This window comes from Protopterus annectens, chromosome 7.part0 (genome assembly GCF_019279795.1).
Source record: "Protopterus annectens isolate FY-2018-M chromosome 7.part0, PAN1.0, whole genome shotgun sequence".
NCBI classification, from domain to species: domain Eukaryota; kingdom Metazoa; phylum Chordata; order Ceratodontiformes; family Protopteridae; genus Protopterus; species Protopterus annectens.
Genome location: NC_056739.1, coordinates 1,501,384,597 through 1,501,405,501, shown reverse-complemented (window position 1 = coordinate 1,501,405,501; position 20,905 = coordinate 1,501,384,597).

Here is a 20,905-nt window from a genome sequence, read left to right as displayed (position 1 = left end):
AAGCGGCACTGAGGATCATGAAAACTCACATAACCATGGTTTTAGTGAAGCTTAGCAATGTGCAAGCAATAGTAGCCGTTAATCATGTTTAAGCAGTCCTTAGCACCTCACAGCTCTTCCAAATGTAAAACTTATGTTTTTAAATTAAACAAAAAATTAGATTACATTAAACAAATGTTATGTCTGCTAGAGACTAAAACTCAAGACCTACAAAGCTTTATTCCATCACTCTACCCATTTAGCTACTTGGATAGTACACATATATACTACTAAGCTACGGAGGCACACTATGAAAATGTACTTAAATTGACTTAAACATAAGAATAAATAAATAAATAAATAAATAATTACATCTGGTTTCTATTTTTAGATGTCTGGCAGGTGTCAGCTTTCTATCTGTAAGCGTGGTTTGGCATTGCTGTGCTCCACGCAGCGCAAATGGACATTAAAAAAAAGACAAAAATTAGACACTTAAAACATAAACTATTAATTCAGAGCACATTTCAGCAGCAGCAAGGTATATAACATCTGCCTCAACACTTCTGCCTACACTGATTCAATATCACTGTTACTATGCTCTTCCTCCGCAGTGCGCCATGATTGCGCTCTATTGAGGGGGAACCGTGACCATGTACACAGGTACATTCCATGTAGGCTGTACACGGAGCATACACAAATTTTATTGAATCCTGGGGTAAGAATTCTTTTAAAGTAAATGCCCAGAATCCTGGAATCAAATCTGTGCCTCAAAAATAATCCTTTTTATATTTTTAGAGCAGAGTTTTATGGTGTGAATACCTGTTATTGGATGTTGAACATCTTTAAGTGCAACACAAAAAGTCCCATGCAGCAAGATATACTACAGCAAATCAAAATCCACTGAAGATCCAAGCAAAAGACAAATGCTGCATAAAAAGAAGTACTGATAATAGTGTACTAGTAAAACAACAAAGTTTGTTTTAAAAGGTGAGCGCTTTTGCAGTGATAGACACCACTTCTTCAGACAACAATGGATATAAAAACATATACTTTAATACAAGTAGCTCACTATACACCAACCAATCATATGTAGTAAAATTCCCCCTAAAATCTTAAATAATTAACATAATCACAAATTTAAAGTGACATAGTGCACTCCTTACTAATACATAGTTACTTAAGCCTTTTAGACTTTAATACAGGTTTGAGGGGAACATTATCATTCAGTCCAAAACCCCTGTGTGCCCCCAGCCTTAGAATCCATTGTAGCTCGATACTCTCTGTCTTGTTTACAATGTCCCCCAACCTCAGATCCTTGTCCATTACATGTAGGACCTGAAATAGGAAAATGTGCTGAGTGTCTGCTTGGATAGTATGTTTAGCTAGGGAACTGCATTCCAGACTCTTTCTAGTACAGTACAGATGGTCTCTCATCCTTTTCTTAAGGCGCTGATCTGTCTTACCAGCATAGAACAGGAAGCAAATAACACAATGTCCCACATACACCAAGTTCATGATGTTACAGTCCGCTATAGCCTGCAATTGTCACAGGTGGCCAGTTCCAGGGTGCTTAAAATATCTAGATTCATCCGCATATTCACAATATGCACAAGCACCACACTTATGGGTACCAGCCCAATCCCTTACACCATTGGTGAACACTCTAGGGTAGCACAAGTGCTGCTTCAGATTCTTTTTATTGTTGTGAACAAACCTGGGTTGTTGTTCCACCAAGTATAAGATCTTATCATCCACCTGTAAAATTGACCAGTTCTTATGAAGGATGTCCTTAACCACATTAACATCCTGCATATAGGATGATACCACCGGGACCCCAAGGGGCCCTGTTGCTTTTACTAATGGAACCGCTTTCAGCAATTGGTTCAGATATGGCATCAGCAGTGCCAACAGTACAATGCAAACTTATCTCTATGGCTAAGGATCAGGTTTTTCCAGTGCTTCCTCTGCCATTTCACAATCGCAGGACTGGGTCTACGGAGCACAAGGGACTGTGCATAATACAAATGTGGAATCTGATAATATGTGTGGCATCATTCAGGTAGTGCTAACAAACATTGCCCCCCACAGGTCTGTCAGTTACAAAACCTATGCCTAGAAATAAAAGATTGATATCCTATACTGGTACTGTTTACTCTGGTATTGTTAGTGTTGCAGTTGCTCTGAATAATAAGGTATTACTCATCACTTTCACTTACACTGTGCTACATAAAATAACTGTCTAGGAAATCCTGTATAAGAGTGCTGTAATTACAAGGTCAGATTGTAAAACCACTGGAGAATTACAGACAGAAATCAGAGAAGAGATACACAGCAATATCTATACAGCACACACAACTGTGATAGACACTATTTTATTTTTAGTAGACACAGCCATGGTTCGAATTCTGGGTGTGGTAGTAAGCTGTATGCAGAATCATACCCCACAAGTGTACAGAATTGTCCAGAATGTCCAGTTAATTGGCCCATATCTGACGGCTGTTACACTGTCCCCTGGCATATCAGCGTGCTAATCTCTGACATGTAGGCAACATTTCATGTCATATGACTGACTGTCAGGCCTGTACATATTTGGAAAATGTCAATGAAAACAAACCTGTCATTTTACAATTCATCAATGGTTTAAGAGAGCAATAGTCAAAATATGTCCTGGTTCACCTGCATGTGGTCAAGACATGCCCAGACTGTGTGCAATAAGAGATGGACAGCTATGTGCATAACATCAACCTGGAATATGGGAATATGTGTAGAAACAGTTAGGTAGTGTTAAACATTACCTTCACAGGTATACCAGTTAAGAGGTGTAAACTACAGGTAAAACTCAGTTCATGTATATAGTTGTCAACATCCATACCACTGTCCAAACTAAGCCCATTGGGTAGTGCACTAATACCTGTAAGGTACAGATCACAGCACTGACTAGGAAAGTAATGAGAACTACAGAAATATACTAGTTGCTAATTGACATCTTTCTGTCCCCCCACCATATCTGAAACAATAAACTAAATACACAACTTAATCGGTATGTGCTGCATTACATCTACTGTTGGGACATATGTCCTATTGTTTGATAAATATCTAAATATGTTTCTATGCATGTTGAAATACTCCCACATTGGTGGCATGCTGCCATCAATGTACCTGCATGTTGTTGTAAAGGCCACTGTGGTTCCATATATGCATGTGTTCTGTTTGCTATGCAGCTATTCCATAGCTGGTATTTTGGGTTAATGGGAATATCTATGCATGCTGTTATATCTAATCCTGGAATTTTTTGACTATTATTAACCCACATATGTTGTAAAATTGAAACACAATAGCATGTTTGGGAAGGCCAGTCCCAGCGGACCCCTCTGTCCCAGCTCAGCTGGCCATGGCACCGGGCACCAGCACATCTGGGGTCCACCCCAGGACCTCCTTTTCCGCTGGTCCTGCACCACCTTCGGGTGGAACTGCCTCAGGGGATGGGGCTTGCCCCTCCAGGAGTAGGCATGGACAGGACAGTAACCCATCGCCAGGTCTGGGGAGTGGTGCGTAGTGAGTTCCACAGGGAGTTTGGAGATCTGCTATGTCAGCATGAGGGGCGCATGTCACAACTAGAGGGTCAGCTTGGCCCTCCTACTCAGCTCCAAGCACAGCCACCTTCAAGGCTGTGAAGGTGCAGTGGTGAATGCCCATGGGTGGGAACCTCAGTCCCACTGTTTCCTCTAGGGAGCTCATTGGCTTCCTACTTCCAAACACCCTTCCCCAGCCAAGGTGTTTACCCCCCACATGTGTCATATACTGCCCCTGTATACTGTCTTGTCTGTTATCCTACCCAACCTACCTCCCCAAATATACCTACTATCCATCCCCAATATCCCACTATCACCTGAAAAAAAAGGGCAATCTGTTCCCAAAAAAAAAAAATAAATCTCACCCCATACATAGCTGTCCATTTCGCACACATGTCAACTGGACAAATGTAATCTGATCTAATTGGCTTCACAACATATTATTGTTGTCCTCACCCCTCTCTCAGGGGATTGAGTATCCAAATCTATCTCCAAATTCAGTGTATAAGGACAGCTGTTGCTGTGGAAGAATTGGGCAGCTATGGACCTTCCCTACACCAGTCTTGCACATACTTCACTATTTTCCCTACTGTCTTCCCCTCTTCGTGCCCCTTTTTCACCACTTTCCTATCAACACTTTTTCATTTTTTTAAAGAAATTAACATGGGGTAAGCAGGATTAAGCACTTTAAAGCAGCAGTAAGTGGGTTTAAGTCTGCGCGGGGGTAAGCAATGCCTACACAGGTTAAGCAAATGAGAAGCTAAATCAGTATAAGAAACTGTAACCAGAAGTTAGCAGGGCTTTCCTCCGCACAACAAAGTGCAAACCCACTTACAACTGCTTAAAAGTGCCTTAATCACTCTGTATCCAATGGCCCTTGTTCTGCCCAGCAACAAAATAAACAGCCCTTACAGGTGGGAACCCAGGACTCTGTACATTATAGTCACTACAGTTAAGTACTACACCATAACAGCTGTGAAGACAGTTGTTGTTTATCCAATACATCTGTCAGTAGACATATTGAATAGTGTTGACCAATCGCTGTGACTTCTACAATTGTATAGTACATGTTAATGATATAACTGTTGCATCACATATGTTGTTATATCTAAATATACACATATCAGATACATACGGTGTGATATGTCTGGGAAGGTATACACAACAGTAATGTTTACACATGACAAGGATACGGATATATACATATGTAGATATATGTCTACATGTACATACATATATATATATATATATATATATATATATATATATATATATATATTCATATATATGTATTTATACACATCTGTATAGTGCATCATACATATGGAAATTTATAGATCTCTCTGTATATATCTATCTATATATCTATATATATATATATATATATATATATATATATATATATATATATATATATGGTCTATATTACATCAACGAACATTTAAATGTTCAATCTCTAAAGGTCGACATTTAGAGATCGAACATTTAAATGTTCAAAATGTAATAAAACAAAATAAAGAAAACAAAATTGCAGGGTGGCAAGCCCCCTACAACCCCCCACACCCCCCGCTACTTAAGTATACCAACTCCGAGATCGCACATCAGTGCACTACAGTGCGGAAATGGGAAATTTCCCCTTCAGTACACTGTAGCGTGATCTTGGAGTTGGTATATTTAAGTAGGGGGTGTGGGGGGTGCACGGGGCCTGCCCCCCTGCCTACACCTTTTGGTTTATGTATTTATGACTTAGTTTTTTTTTTATTTTTAAAGATGTTCGAATACATAAATGTTTGATCTATAATGGTCGACCTTAACAGATTTTAACATTTACATGTTCGTTGATCTAATATAGAACCTATATATTTATATATATATATATATGTTTACATATATATATATATATATATATATATATATATATATATATATATATATGTGTGTGTGTGTGTGTGTGTGTGTGTGTGTGTGTGTGTGTGTGTATATTATCAGTCCAGAGGTATACCCAGATCCCATTTGTGTGAAACATGTGGACCAAGCCTGACAATGTGGATGTTAACAGCCATGTACATGGGTATATCACATAAATACTGGACTACATATGCCCACACAGTTTATGCATTCACACACACCTGTCTGTCCTGACACATAACTGGTAGTGCAGAGGTCACATGGCCACATACTACCCAGTAGTTAGTGACATACATCTGTACAGAATCCCACTGCTTTTCCAGAAATACACAACAGTTATGGTGGCCTGGCAGCAGTACGTCTTGCAAATATCTGGTCATAACATCAGACTGGGTAATTACACTAAGCTGCTAGGCATGTAACAAAGCACTGTGCAAACTACAGGCAGACTGCCACAACACTGGCCTACATTTTGTATGGGGGAATACACATGTACCTTCAAATGTAGCAGGCTCTACAGGCATGTCACAGCACAGAGTAACAGATACGTGTGTGAAGGTGCATACCCACAAGCAATGTGAACACAGCCACAGACACATATGGTACATGACCTTAATATAGCACTATATGGACTGTCTGATCAACACCGTCCTCATATGTGCCACTCACACACTAACCCTACATAAACTGGGTCATGACACAGTGTGGTCCAATGCCTGTCTGTAGTATGAGACACGTGTGTGTTTGGCCCTACAAACATGTGAGCCGATCGGGAACCATACACCGGAGCAGCATGTAACATCAGATAGAACAGGACCAAGAACAATGACATCTACCACAGTCTGTACACAGGTCAAGGCACGTATTCACAATACACATAATGTCGACAATCACCATAAGTACTCGGACCTGACTACTGTACACAAAACTGCAGAATGCCCAGGTTATATCCTCAGAAATAACCCTTACTATACATAACATGTCTAGCAGTCTGATATTTGACTGGCTTGTTATCAGGTATGATGTCAAATGGTGGTGCACAGAACATATGCACCTCTTACTGCATGACATATGTACAAAAGTTGACAGACTTGTGGCTGGAGCCACACACACTGGGCCAATATTGGCATGTTGCTGTGATACCCTCATACATTTACTGTTGTAACAGGGTTTGTTGTGTGACATATGTCCTATGATGGATATGAAGTCAGTAACTCGCATGGCTGTCACCATGTACTCACTGCAATCCTCAGACTATGCTTCTGCAGTTCTGAGATAGGTGATCTGTGAGTAACACATAACATAAGACTCCAAACACTGCCCAGTCTGCAGATAACCCTACAGGTGGGAGTTTCCTCAAACACATAACACTGTCATGACAGGTATTTAATCATGTAGACCAGTCATATCCACACAACCCTGTTAAACCAGCATGATCCCAAATGCAGAAGAGCAACACTTACATTGTGTAGTCATGTTTTGCACATCCCTCTCCTGTTTGTTGATATGTCTCCCCAGTGTTTGTTGTTAGAGGTATATCCCAATACCATCTGTGATGCTGTTTGCCAAACACCAACATGAGGTCCTGCTCACAGTGAATGAAAAGGCCCAAAACCCACAAGATGTTCCTAGGTAAAGGAGTGTGTTTCCATACAATTGGCTATGGGAATCTTACCACAGCTGTTCCACATGCAATCAGCTAGTGGGGGACTGAAATTCATGCAGAGGCCATTAGCTGATCATGAGCATCACTTACAAAACACAAACTGCTGCCTAAGTAAAGCAGGTGTTCTTCTCCACATCCACCACTGAGGGAGTAAGAGAGACAGACAGAGACAAAGTAAGACTGGAAGAGGGTGGGAGAGTGAAACCTAAGCATATTTGTGTCACACACTTACCAGTACAGGGTTTCAAACCCCTGGCTGACTATGTATTGCTATCACATGTCTATGCAGTTATTGCATGCACCACAGAGCTTATATGTTTGGGAGCTATCCAGAGGTATCTGTGATGGTGAGTGACATCACACTCTCTCTGGGACTCACACACATTAACACAGTTGGCAGGGTCAGGATTAGACTTCCTAACTAGCTAGTGTGCCAAAATACAGTAATACACAGATATCACATGTACCACAGGGGTTATCAGGATGATATATGGGCAAAGGGTATGTGATAGTGTCTGACATCAGAAGGTATTCTTCATTAAGGCAATTAGAGGTGTAGTGAGTGTGAATGGCTTCAAAATCATTATACTCCACACACACACACACACACACACACACACACACACACACACACACACACACACACACACACACACATACACGTTGCTAGTATGGACATGCATGGGGGCATTGCTTCATCAGTGTGTAGTGGTTGACTGTACCAGAAGGCTGTACAAGGCTAGGTAAAGGGTATACTTTGGCATCAGGCCACATGAAAATGGTCTGCAGTGTGGCTCAGGGGTGTAGTGTCTGGATTGGCCCACACAGGTGGGTATTGTATTCACCATCCAGTCATCTGGGTTACTATTTTGGGTGGCCAGTGCTGTGCAATGCTTGCCATGTATGTGTCCTTTAGTCCATGACATGGATGTTGTCTGGGATGTGCAAACGTCACACATGCATGTTCTGTGACATGTGGAAGTGTACCTGGGGTGTTTCGGGCATGTTGTGTACACAGATTGTTATCATCAGATGTGCCATTCCTGGCCTCATGTGGTGGGAACTGGCAATAGACACCAGGTTGACCCTGCACCTATACTGACAGCATGATACAGGTATTCCCTGGTGTCAGTGGCATCTGTCCATGCAGGGCATGTGAATAAGACATGGTATGTCCTTTGTGAGTTACATTTGATGGCACTACAGTTGTTGTAGGCATCTAGTGGGGAGCATAGTGAAGGAGCACTCTATGCAATTATGTGCCTATTGTAGTGATGGGACAGGGTGCCATGCCCTCTGTAGTCTGCTGCAATCACACCATGGTTACTATCTGTGGGCAATATGCAGGGAACTATCACCAAAGTGGTTGTTGCATAGCCAAGTGTGTTTGTGTATGAGACATGGGTTGAGAGTGTCTCTGGGTAATACAAGGGTTGCCTAAATTGTTCGCCAGGCCTTGATGTCACATGTAGGGGTATGGATTGTCAACCCCAGCCTCTCTGCTGTTTGACATCTGTTATCCTTGTAAGGTGGACATTGTGTCCACTATTGTGGTCAGCAGCCTATTCCTATCAAATGCATAGGCCCACCATATAAGAAATTTGCAAAACCCACTCCACAATGAGTCCAGTTGTAACACACTCACTCCCACCTCTACACAGGATACAAATGGCAAACAGACACACACCAAGTCTCATTGTTGCCATGTCTGGGATTGGACCTCCTACCTACCTAGTATATCACACTACAGTATTATGCAGTTATAGCACACGCTATGAAGATTACTGGGCTACTTTTTCCCCAAAGGTGTGTGTCAGTGAATGACATCAGCCGTCTTGCCAAAGAAGGGCACTAAAGGTTGTCGTGACTGTAAATGGCCTCAAAAGCATTGCTCCCTACACCGGCAACCAAACACACACACAAATGTCCATACTTGTCATAGTCTGGGAATAGAACCCCTTCCTAACTAGTATATCACACTACAGCATTATGCAGTTGTAGGACATGCCACAGAGATTACTGTGCTACTACTTTCCCAAAGATGTATTTCAAGGTGAAGACATCAGCAGGCTTGCCATAGTAGGGCAATGGGGAGCGCAGTATGGGTGTGCATGGGCCATAACCCATTCATCTAGTGGCAGACACACAACACACAGGCACACATAGGTTTATATTCCACAAGTACATGTATGCAGCTGCTAGATGACTACTCATGTGTACAGTCATGTTACACAGTTAGCACAAGCACTATAGTGCTGAGGGATACCAGAGACAACTAACTACGTTGATCGACATTTGCACATCATGCAGTTTTAGCCAATTGGATGTGTGCTGGGTGGGACAGGCCTCATGCTGGGAGGCTCTTTGTCACTGTCACTCTCTTCCACTCATCTATGTATGTGTACTTTTGGACTATTGTAGTGTTTTGTCCATGGCTATATGTGTGTATTCCTATCCAATGCACGAGCAAAACATGACTGGTGTGTACTGAGGAGTGTATGCACTAACATCTGTGACTGTTAGATATGTATGGACCACTGTTGTTGCCAGACATGGGCTAGTGTGTGAGCATGGCCAGTATGACATTTCAGTATTTTGTTGTCTGACATGGCCTTCTGTTCTTTAAGTGTGGGAGCATGCCCAGAATGACCTTCTGTATTGAATGTGTGAATCCATTTCAGGTAGATTTTACTCCAGTGCAGGCTTTTCTGTTATATACCTACAGCTAGAAAACTGTTTCTGCAGGATATCTGTAGATTTGTTGAAAATATCGGGTCAAAATGGGCAAGGATAGTGGGTTACTGTAGGTAATTGTGTCTGTGCTGCTTCTGCTACATGGTCCTGGTGTTAGCAGAGATATTCATGCATATGTACTATTATACACTGTGATTTTTTATGTCATCCAGTACTGTCAGGTATACATATTTGCTTGCAGTGATGTCCTGGGGAACACATGGTGAATGTAGCTTTGTCCACTATTGTGGTCAGCAGCCTACATATTCTTCCACAATCATGCCATTCTGGTGCAGAAGCTGCAGACACCTGCTGCTGGGTCTGTGTAAATGGTTCAGCACCTTGGTACAGTGGTGGCAGAGGATCCCATGCTTGTACATCCATCGACAAGACAGTATGGCCATATCCTGCTGTGGCCATGCCTCACAGCTGTACAGATTCATACAGGTTACCCAGAGGCAGGGGTCATACTTCTGGACATTACTCCTTCAACTTGTTTTTTTATGAGCAGGTTTGTAGCCACCCATTCCTGTGTTTACAGCCAGGGATAGTATGTGCACATGACTGAGTTTCAGCCTTCACACACTCCATGCCACCCATGCTCCCACCCCCCCTCTATTATTCTATCCTCTTCCATACATTATGCAAACATTATCTGATATGTTCCCTATAGTTGTCACCTCAACCCAGCAGTAATTCACTGTTGGTCCAGAGTTCATGCAGTAGGACATGTTACTGGGATTTGTCAACATGGCCTTGCATTTGGGTTCTGTGGATTGTGTTATGTTGTTATTTGGGAGTCCGTGACATAACATACATTGGCAGTACAGGTGAGACACAGGCCTTTGGCAGAGGATGTAGGCTATTTGGTAGTGATGTAGGCCAGCTGTAGCAGGCTGTTGAATTCTGTCACTCCCACAGTCCCAGACTGCAATACACTATATTGCCCTGGGGTGACAGGGTAAGTGTGCAAGGTGTTCATGCCATTACCCTCTGTCGGTATTGATCCAGTGGTGTGGATGCTGGCAGGGTGCTGCTTACAGCTAGGGACACACCTGCATGGGACACCTGCTCTGCATGCTGCATTCTTTCACTATTGCCATACACAGGTGTGGATCATATTGTACTCATTCCCAACAACAGGGATAAGACTGGAGAGGTACCTGTGGGTGGTGGTGAGGTGAGCTGGGTGCATGAGTGCTATGGACACTACTTGAATCTGACTTACAGATATCAATGGGGCATTCCAGCTATGCTGGCTTGTGCAGGGACATCAGCTGTTTCTCAATACTTCATTCCAATGGCCTTTGTGATCTGCCAGTGTTTGGCCAGATGATATCGGTATTCCATACTACAAGCCCAAATAATGTGCTACAAACCTGTATGTACAGTTCAAAGGGTGTGTCCATTTGACAGTTACATATTCTACACTGTTTGTCTGGGGTACTTCCCCCTGTGTAATGGTTGTATATCTGGGCCGACATTCATGCCATATCCATCTTTCAGATGGTGACTCATATTACTTCCAAACATTTACTATGGCTTACTGCTGGGATGTGTTTTGCTGGGAAGCATTGTGTTTGGCACTGCAGTTGTGAGAACTTGGCTCTGTCATCGGCAGTATTGGGCAATGGCCACCAGGAACAACCTCACCATTCATACATACTGACCACTCTCACACAATATACAACACACACCAACCTAACACACACAGACCTGCATACTGTACACATGCTACAATCTATCCTGCTACCTTGGCCAGCTCAGGTAATATGTGCTCCACTTTTATTATACCTACACATACATGTTACTATATTTCTACATAGGACTGGAGAGGTATACCTAATTGTTACTACATTTCTATATAGCATTGTGGGGGGGGGCACATCTGACTGTTACTACATGTCTACATAGGACTGGGGGGGCACACCTGGTTGTTACTACATTTCTGCATAGGATTGGGGGGCACACCTGACTGTTACTACATTTCTACATAGGATTGTGGGGGGCACACCTGACACTTGTACACATTTGCTATGACTGTACTGGTATTTCAGGTACTCCATTTCATTCTCTATTCTAACCTATCATGCTGACTAGAGGCATATTAGTGTACTACAGGTCTTAGGTTTGATTGACCTACATTTCACTTTCTGACGTCTTACCCTTCAGAACTAACATCCCACTGCCTGACCTGTTCTAGTCTGTCTGCGTAGGTCTGGGGGGGGGTGTTCCCCATAGCAATCAATCAGACGCCTTAGCACAGCCTTTGTTTGTATTTGTCTACACCTGTACTGCTGGCTGAGACTGTTGTTGGGTATGTGAGCCTCCCTGACTGGCATGTGTGTGTCCTATGGACACACATGTGGTCCAGCACATTTCCTGCAGTGAGTTTTGTCACCTTGTCTAGTACTGGCTTCTATGGTGACACCAGTATTTGTTACAAAGCTCATGCTGCCACTATAGGTGTCTACTATCTGCTGGCATCCCATTCAACCACCCGATTCCCTCGCATGCTCACATCCATACCATAGATACAAGTAACAACACATACTTCTCCATTTAACAATTGGTAGGGAGAGTGACTTACCTTGTGGCTGTGCCAGTATTGAGGATGGTGCTGGAGGGCTGACTATGTCAGATGCACATTGTACACTCCCTATACATGGTTAAGCACAGGTAGTGTCATGTATGGCATCCCTTTTACTGTATGTGCGAGTCAGAGAGAGGTGTCATTCCCTGGGTCCCTACCATGTCAGTGTATGTGCTATGTGTTGTCTCTTTGCCAAGGCCTGGGCATACTGGGCACACCTCCTTCTACCTACTGGGGCAGCTCAGGTTGTTCATTCTTTGAGTCATTCTGTGCCTGTGTAGGCCTTGGCAATGGTGGGGGGCTGTGTGGCCCTGTCCCATGCTGTTCCTGTTGCAGCTGTTTCTGCAGGATCATATTGTGTAGCATGGCACATACAATGACAATTTGGGTACATGTAGCTGGTGAGTACTGCAAGGCTCCACCAGATGTGTCCAGGCAGTGGAACCATGACTTGGGCATCCCAAACACACACTGTATTATGATTCTGGCCTGTGCATGTGCCTCATTATGGAGTTCTTGTTCGGGTGTGTGTGCATTTCTGATGGATGTCATCAGCCATGGCTCCCATGCGTAACCAGCATCCCCCATTAGGTGACCATAATGGATGTCCCCATTGACAAATCTCTGGTACAGCTGCATCAGATGCCAGATGTGGGAGTTGTGATAGCTTCCATGGCAGCCAGCACACACATTCATTATAATGCCCTAGGCATTGCACGACCTGTGAATTGATGGAGGGGAAGTCCTTGCAGTTGATGTAGACCCTACCCCACTCACTGGGTGGTGCTTTTATGCATGTGAGTGTGCAGTCAATAGCACCCACTACCTCAGGGTACTCTGATATTTGGTAAAAGCGACGCATATTGCTGGCCAGTGCCTCATGGGAGTTGGGGAAATATACATGCTCACCGGCATGTGCTGACATGGCATCCATGAACTGGTAGAGTACCCTGTATACTGATGCCTGTGAGATCCCCATGATATCCCCAGTTGGCCTTTGGAAGGTACCTGTGGCTAGTATTCTTAGGCCTACACATACCTTGGTATCCACTGGGAAGGGTTCCCCTCAGATAGTTCTGTGTATGAGGTGTGGCCGGCACAGCTCAACAATTTTCTGTAGGAGGTCCCTGTCCACCCTATAGCGCTCCAATATCTCCAGGTCATTTATCCCCTGGTAGGTTACCCTGGTTCTGTACACTCTTCTCCTTCTCCTCACTGTGGGTTGGTTGTCAGCATTCTCATCCTCACCACCCTCAGCCTCTTCCACGTGTTGATGTATGATAGCTGCTGCAGCCCCTATCATTGTATTTCTTTGGTTTGTTAAATTTTCCCTGCTTGTGTACACCAGTGTTGTAGAGTTTGTGAGAAAAACAGAGGGAAAGGAGTTTGCATAGTTTATAGTGGTGTGCTGGGCTGCTGCCTTTGTAATTTGCTGATTCTGATACATTTCACCTGCCAGCTATGTTAGTTCTCCTAGATTACCTTCCTACTGCAGTTTTCCCTTCCCATTGCCTTCCTGTTTAAGTCCAGGGGTGCCCTGCGCAAACAGAGTGCTCAGATGGGCACAGAGCTGCTATTTCCTGGTTTACTTTTTTTTGTTTTCCTTTAACACATGATGCACAGCATGCACACCCGTTTAGGCAATGTAAAGCATGCTAGGCAGTCTTAGACACACCCCCTTGATTAGCTATGCTAAGCTAAGGGCAAACCCGAGCCACAGGACTCCAATAAGTTTACAGTATGCCTGACACACACCCCCTATGATGTCAGCTAACTCTTAGGCTTGCACCATGGTATTCCTGCACTTACCCTGTTAGGTGCTGGCTACCATTGAGGGGAAGTCTGGGATTCAGTTTCATTCCCCTCATTTGCATAGGGTGCTAATGCATAGTTACAGGTCCCACATTGAGCCTCCTCCTTAGCAACCACTATTCGCTGGCCATGTTGTCTTCTGCCTGCCATTGACTATAATGGCAAAATAGTGATTTTGGTTAAAATGCTTATTTCAGTTTTTTTTTAATTTTTGGCCCAATCCTGTTTGTGTGCCGCTGCCCTCTGCTTAAACAGCCAAAATCGGCTAAAAAAAAGTTGTTTTTTTTGCCAACTATTTTCCATGCCAATGGCCATATATTTGGCCATTGGCATGCTTTGCACATACTATACACCCTTTATTTGGAGCTGTCATGGCTCCGTTTTGTAGTTTACAGAAATGTACTTGGTTACTAACCGAGTACATTTCTGCACAATACACTAGTCCTGCACAGCTGGATGACAGCTTCCTGGATCACAAATTCACCTCATTTACACGGTTTTCACCTGCAAATGAGGTAATTTTCATACAGGAGCTGTGTCCGTGTAGGACTAGTGGAGGAGCACTCGTGCACATCCTGAGAGCTTATTCCTGGATCGCACAGCGGCCATATTGACTCCAGCAGCTCCTACACTATTCCTGCACGCCGTGCAGAGCTTGCTGAATCTGGGGGAGTATCTTTCACTCTCTTTGCTATGTCATTTAATATTTTTGTTAATGGCTGTGGGATTTTTTAATAAACTAAAAATATTTATTTTCTTGAAGAGGCAATGACTTTAATTGTTTATCCAACCAGTAAGGTATTTTATGTTTTTAACTGTTTCTGTTTTCTTTAATAATAATGCATGGGTATCTTTTGTTCTACCTTACAAATTATGTTACAGTGCAGATTTAAGCCTACCTATGTTCTGTTTATTATACTGATATGTCTTAGTGATTTTAAAATTGTCTTTGTATGGTTATAGTAAACATAATAACATTGTCATATAACATTCCCAAATTTTCTTTTAAATGGCATCTCTGAAATAAGATATGCTACAGTAAATAAGACCAAATCTCATAAACATTTTTGTCATACATATTGTATTCACTACATGAGACATTCCCCTCATTTGTTTTGCCATGGAATCCCTGATTCTAATGGAATGCAGGTTATCAAATTTCCCCTGTGCATATTAAGAGTGGCTATTTATTTATTTATTTATTATTTATTTATTTATTTATTTATAATAAAAATAAATAAATAATAACATTGTCATATAACATTCACAAATTTTCTTTTAAATGGCATCTCTGAAATAATATATGCTACAGTAAATAAAATAAAATCCCATAAACATTTTTGTCTTACATATTGTATTCACTACATGAGACATTCCCCTCATTTGTTTTGCCAAGGAATCCCTGATTCTAATGGAATGCAGGTTATCAAATTTCCCTTGTGCATATTGAGTGGCTATTAATATACATGCTTATATTCACATGAGATATTATCATTAGTAGACTCTCAAATGTATTAATTTGCAAAACCCTTCAACATGTATCTTGGCAGTGTTCTATGCCTCAGCAATAACTGTTGTTTTAATATATATATATATATATATATATATATATATATATATACATATTAAATATATAATCTATCTATCTATCTATCTATCTATCTATCTATCTATCTATCTATCTGTCTGTCTATCTATCTATATGCATGTGTGTGTGTAAAGCTGCCCTATGTGCCTCATCCAATGAATAAGACATGTCAGTGTGACAGAGTAATATCACCTCCGGAACAAACTTCAGCTACATGTCAAATAGAGTAGTGCCATTGCCTTTTCAAGGTAAACCTAGAAAATTTGATGTGCAGCCTCAAATTCCCCTCTAATACATCTTGTATTACCCTCCTTGAAGATGAATGAAATTTTTGAAAATCATTTGTTGGCTAAGCTTGCAATGGTCTGTAAATTGACTACCTAGTACCTACCTATCAACTTATAAACTGCTGGACATTCCTGGCTAAACTACTAACGTTGGAGTGATGCACCATTATAATATTGACAGGTCCATGGTATCAAGTTTGCTGAGGTTCTTTATGTGTTCTGCCAAAAAAAAAATCATTCATTTTACCATCAACAAACTCTGATCCACAGTAACTTGTATAACCCATATTTTGAAAAATTCCTTTGGTCATGTATAGAACCTTCCCAGTATGTTGTAATATGTGCTTGCTGACATTTGTCTATACAGTTGTTTTACTTACATGCTATACTACATTGTTATAATAAAAAACATCTGTAATGCAAGATGACAGAAAAGTGTCACTAAACAGTGGTGTAAAAGCAAATACTATACTCCTACAAATGTTTTCCCTTTCTCATGTAAGTCGGAGAACATTTCTTAAAGCATTAATACTAGCATGTATCATAATTCACTTATCTGCAGTGTCAATTGTGTAACAGCTGTGCCTGTGTTGTCCATATCCTTGATTGGATAGGAGGAGGCTTCTTTGTTCACCAGTGGGAGTGGGAGCTCTGAGCAGCCTATCTGTCCCTTAAGGAGGGGTAACAGCCCAGTAACTTGTAGCTTATTGGCCGTTTTGGGCCATTTCCTATCTCTTTCTAACCCCCTGCTATAAAGCCCTCTTTAGCACGCTTTTGCATGCCTTTGAGCAAATTTGCACGAAGTTGCACATAGCGCAGCATCAGGCAGCTCCAGTTAATCAAGAGTAAACTATTCCTGGCTCCGCAAAGTCTGCTCTTCAGTTTTTCCCTTAGAACTGCTTTAACTATCAATCTAAACATTTTTTTCTCTATCTAAAAAGCCCAGCACTTGCTCCTAAAAGCATTTTACATAAGTAAAGCACTTTTTAACAAAAAAGAAAGCACTACATCCACCTAAAATCCCCTTGAGTACCCATTCCCCTATAGGTCCTTTCTGACTCAGTTACACAGCAATCCTTTACACTACTCTAGCATGTCGAAGGGTCAGTTGCTGGCATCCTTTCCAGTTCAGCTGGTGAATCTGGGAATCTTGAGGCAATGTTACAACTGCCTCATGTACACAGACAACCCTCTCCTCCTCCCAACAAATACAAATATATGTGAGAGATGCAACTATATAGCCAAACTGGAGGCTGAGCTCTCTCGCCTCAGTGCTGGCAAAGCCAGTCAGGAGGTGAAGGTAACCACACACACCACAAACCCAATCTCACATAGACCTACCACAACTGCAAACCAAACACATAAACACACAAAAACATACTCTGAGGCTCTAAATAAAAATCTGCCAAAACAACAGAGGCCTCTAAAGCAGACATCCAAGCAACCACTACCTCAAAACATAACACATGCAACACATAATTCACAAAGTCAGTGTGCCAAACAGTCACAGCCCTTAAGGCCAAACAACATGCCTGATACACTTGTAATAGGTGACTCTATAGTCAGACACACTGATGTCCCGCTCACCAGGCTGAACAAGAAGTGGGTTACAGTAAACTGCCTTTCGGGCGCTAGAATCTGCCACATAACACAAGCACTCAGGTCACTCCAAAGCAAGTACAAATATGACTCATTCATTGCCCACGCTGGTGTGAACGACCTGAGGCATACCTCCCTGGACTACATGAAAAGAAACATAGAGGAGCTCTCTGATTATGTAGCCCAGGCCGGTATGACCCTGACCTTGAGCAGCATCTTATCTTCACCAAGAATGATGCCACAGTACAAAGACAAAATGATCAGTTTTAACAATTGGCTTAATTACTGGTGTCATTCTAGGGGGATCCAATGTCTGGCTGCTTGGGATGACATGCTCGACAAGCCACGCTGCTTCACAAGGGACAGCTTGCACCTGTCGCCCCTGGGCTTCCGGATATTGGCTAAGGCTCTTGCCACCCCCATAGTGCCTTTTTTAGGCAAGGCTCAAAAGACAAACCCACCTCCCTAGATAACACAAGTGGAAAAAAACTAAGGGTAATACTGCTCAACACCAGAAATCTAAACCTCAAGATGCACGCTCTCGAAGCCTCCTCAGTATGGAGAACATCGATGTCTGTGCAGTGACAGAAACCTGGTTCAAGGCTCCTGAGAGCACCCCAGCACTACCAGGTTATACATCATATCATGCCTTTCAGCCCCAAAACTTGGACCGAACCACAAAAGGAGGGGGAGTATCCATATTCATCAAAGATACCCACACCTCCAAGTTAGTGGCAATGCACGAAGCATCGGAGACCATCCATGTGCAACTAACCATAGGCAAAACTGCTCTACAGTTTGTAGCATGCTACAGACCACCCTCTCAAACTCAGGAACTCCACTCAGCCTTCCTAAAGACACTAGAGAATATGAATGTATCTCCAAACACCATCATATTTGGAGACTTCAACTACCCAAACACAGACTGGGAGCATTACTCAAGCCCCAACACCCTAGCCCAAAGGTTCCTAGAATTCATAAACTCAAATGCTATGGAACAACTAGTCACCACTCCCACAAGAGGGGATAACATATTAGACCTGATCTTCACAAACATGGGGACACAATGTTCCTCACCGGAAGTATATTCCTCATTGGTGAGATCAGACCATAAATTAATCTCAATGGAAATCCACATCCCGCCCACACCCCCAGCACAGAAGACCACAGTGAAGAATTTCTCAAAAGCTGACTTCACACTTCTTAAGACTGAAGTGGTATCCTTCAAGGCTCCAGGGCCAGTGGAAACCACAGCCCACTCCACTGAATCCTATATAAATGCATTCTATGGACACCTTTAAGAATGCATGGATTATGCAATCCCAAATAAAACCAAGACCCATTCCCCCAAAGGCAGGCATCCTAACTGGTGGACCCCAGCCATTAATAAGATGTACAACAGAAGGAGGAAGCTATTACATGATAGAGCAAAATCCCTAAAAGGGAAGGCAACTCTGATCAGTACTAGCAAAAAACTACGATCACTCATAAAATCATCCAAGGCCAACTTTGAGAGAAGAATTGCACAAGACACTAAAGACAATCACAAGGCCTTCTTTAGTTATGTTAGAAACCTGTGTGGACACTCCCAGATATGCTCAGAATTAGTCCAAAATGACAGAAAATACACTGAACCCACAGATATTGCCAACATACTGGCAAACAGGTTCAGTGCAAATTTCTCCCCCGCCTTCCCCAAAAAGGACAAATATCTGTCCCAGCAGAGTGTTGTCTCCCTGACATCTCAGATGCCCAGGTGAGAGCCGCCCTCTCCAAAGCTAAAAACACAGCATCAATGGGACCAGACGGTGTCCCAGGTTGCGTGATACATGAACTCCAAGAAGAACTAAACCCGCACATAAGGCTGCTGTTTAATCTTAGCCTTACTACAGGATATGTACCCAAAGAATGGCGTACAGCAACAGTGGTCCCACTCCACAAAGGAGGTGCCTCTGCAGACCCTGGAAATTACCGCTCCATAAGCTTGACGAGCCTGGTCTGCAAAGCTATGGAGAGGATCATTATGGAACTCATAAACAAAGACATTGGGGACCTACAGACATTGGATCCTACCCAATTCGGCTTTGTCAAGGGCAGATCCTGCCTCTTGAACCTGGTCAACTTCTTTGAAACAGTCACTAAGGCCATTAATGAGGGTAAGGCAGTTCACACAGCCTACCTTGACCTTGCAAAAGCCTTTGACACAATACCCCACTCGGGCATCATAGACAAGCTCACCAGCTTAAATGTAAACCCCTATGTCATAAGATGGGTTGCAAACTGGCTCAAGGACAGAACCCACAAGGTCAGAATTGCTGGAGCCATGTCAGACTCTAAACCAGTTACAAGTGGCATCCCACAGGGCTCGGTCCTGGGACCTCTCTTGTTCAGCATTTATTTTTCTGAGGTGCAAGCTAACATAGGAGGATTGTGACTGACAAATTTCGCAGATGACTGCAAACTGGGCACCATAATTGATTCTCCAGTGAACACAAGCATCCTTCAAAAGGGTCTCATTGAAAAGGATAACTGGTGCCAGAGCCATGGCCTTAAACTAATTGCCAAAAAATGTATAGTCATACCCTTTGGGAAGAACAAAGTACCCACAAATTACCACATAGGTGGTAACCCATTAAGTACGGAAAAAGTAATCAGGGACCTAGGGACCCAAGTTGACAGTAACCTCTCATTTGACACTCACATTGCCAAAGTGGTTAGAAAGACCTTCTATGTTGCCCACCTTATCATGAAAGGATTCACATCTAGATCAAGAGAGATCATTGTGCCCCTTTACTTCTCCCTTATCAGGCCCATAATTGAGTACAATGCCCCATTTGAGATGTACCTTACCCGACACCTGCAGCAGTTAGAAAGACCCCAAAAGTAACTCACCAAGAGGGTCATGGGTCTCAAACATATGCCATATGCTGCCTGGCTAAAGAAACTCCATCTCTATTCAGTCGCATACCGCCTACTCAGAGGCGATCTATGCCTGACGTACAAGGCCATGTCCAATCCGGAATTAATGGACATGCTCCACCTCAGAAAATCCAAATCCACCAGAGCCACGAGAACGAGTGATTTGAAGCTCAACACAGAAATAAATAGGACGTGCTGGAGGGACAGATTCATAACCCAGAGGCTCCCTCACTCTTTTGAAGATCCGTC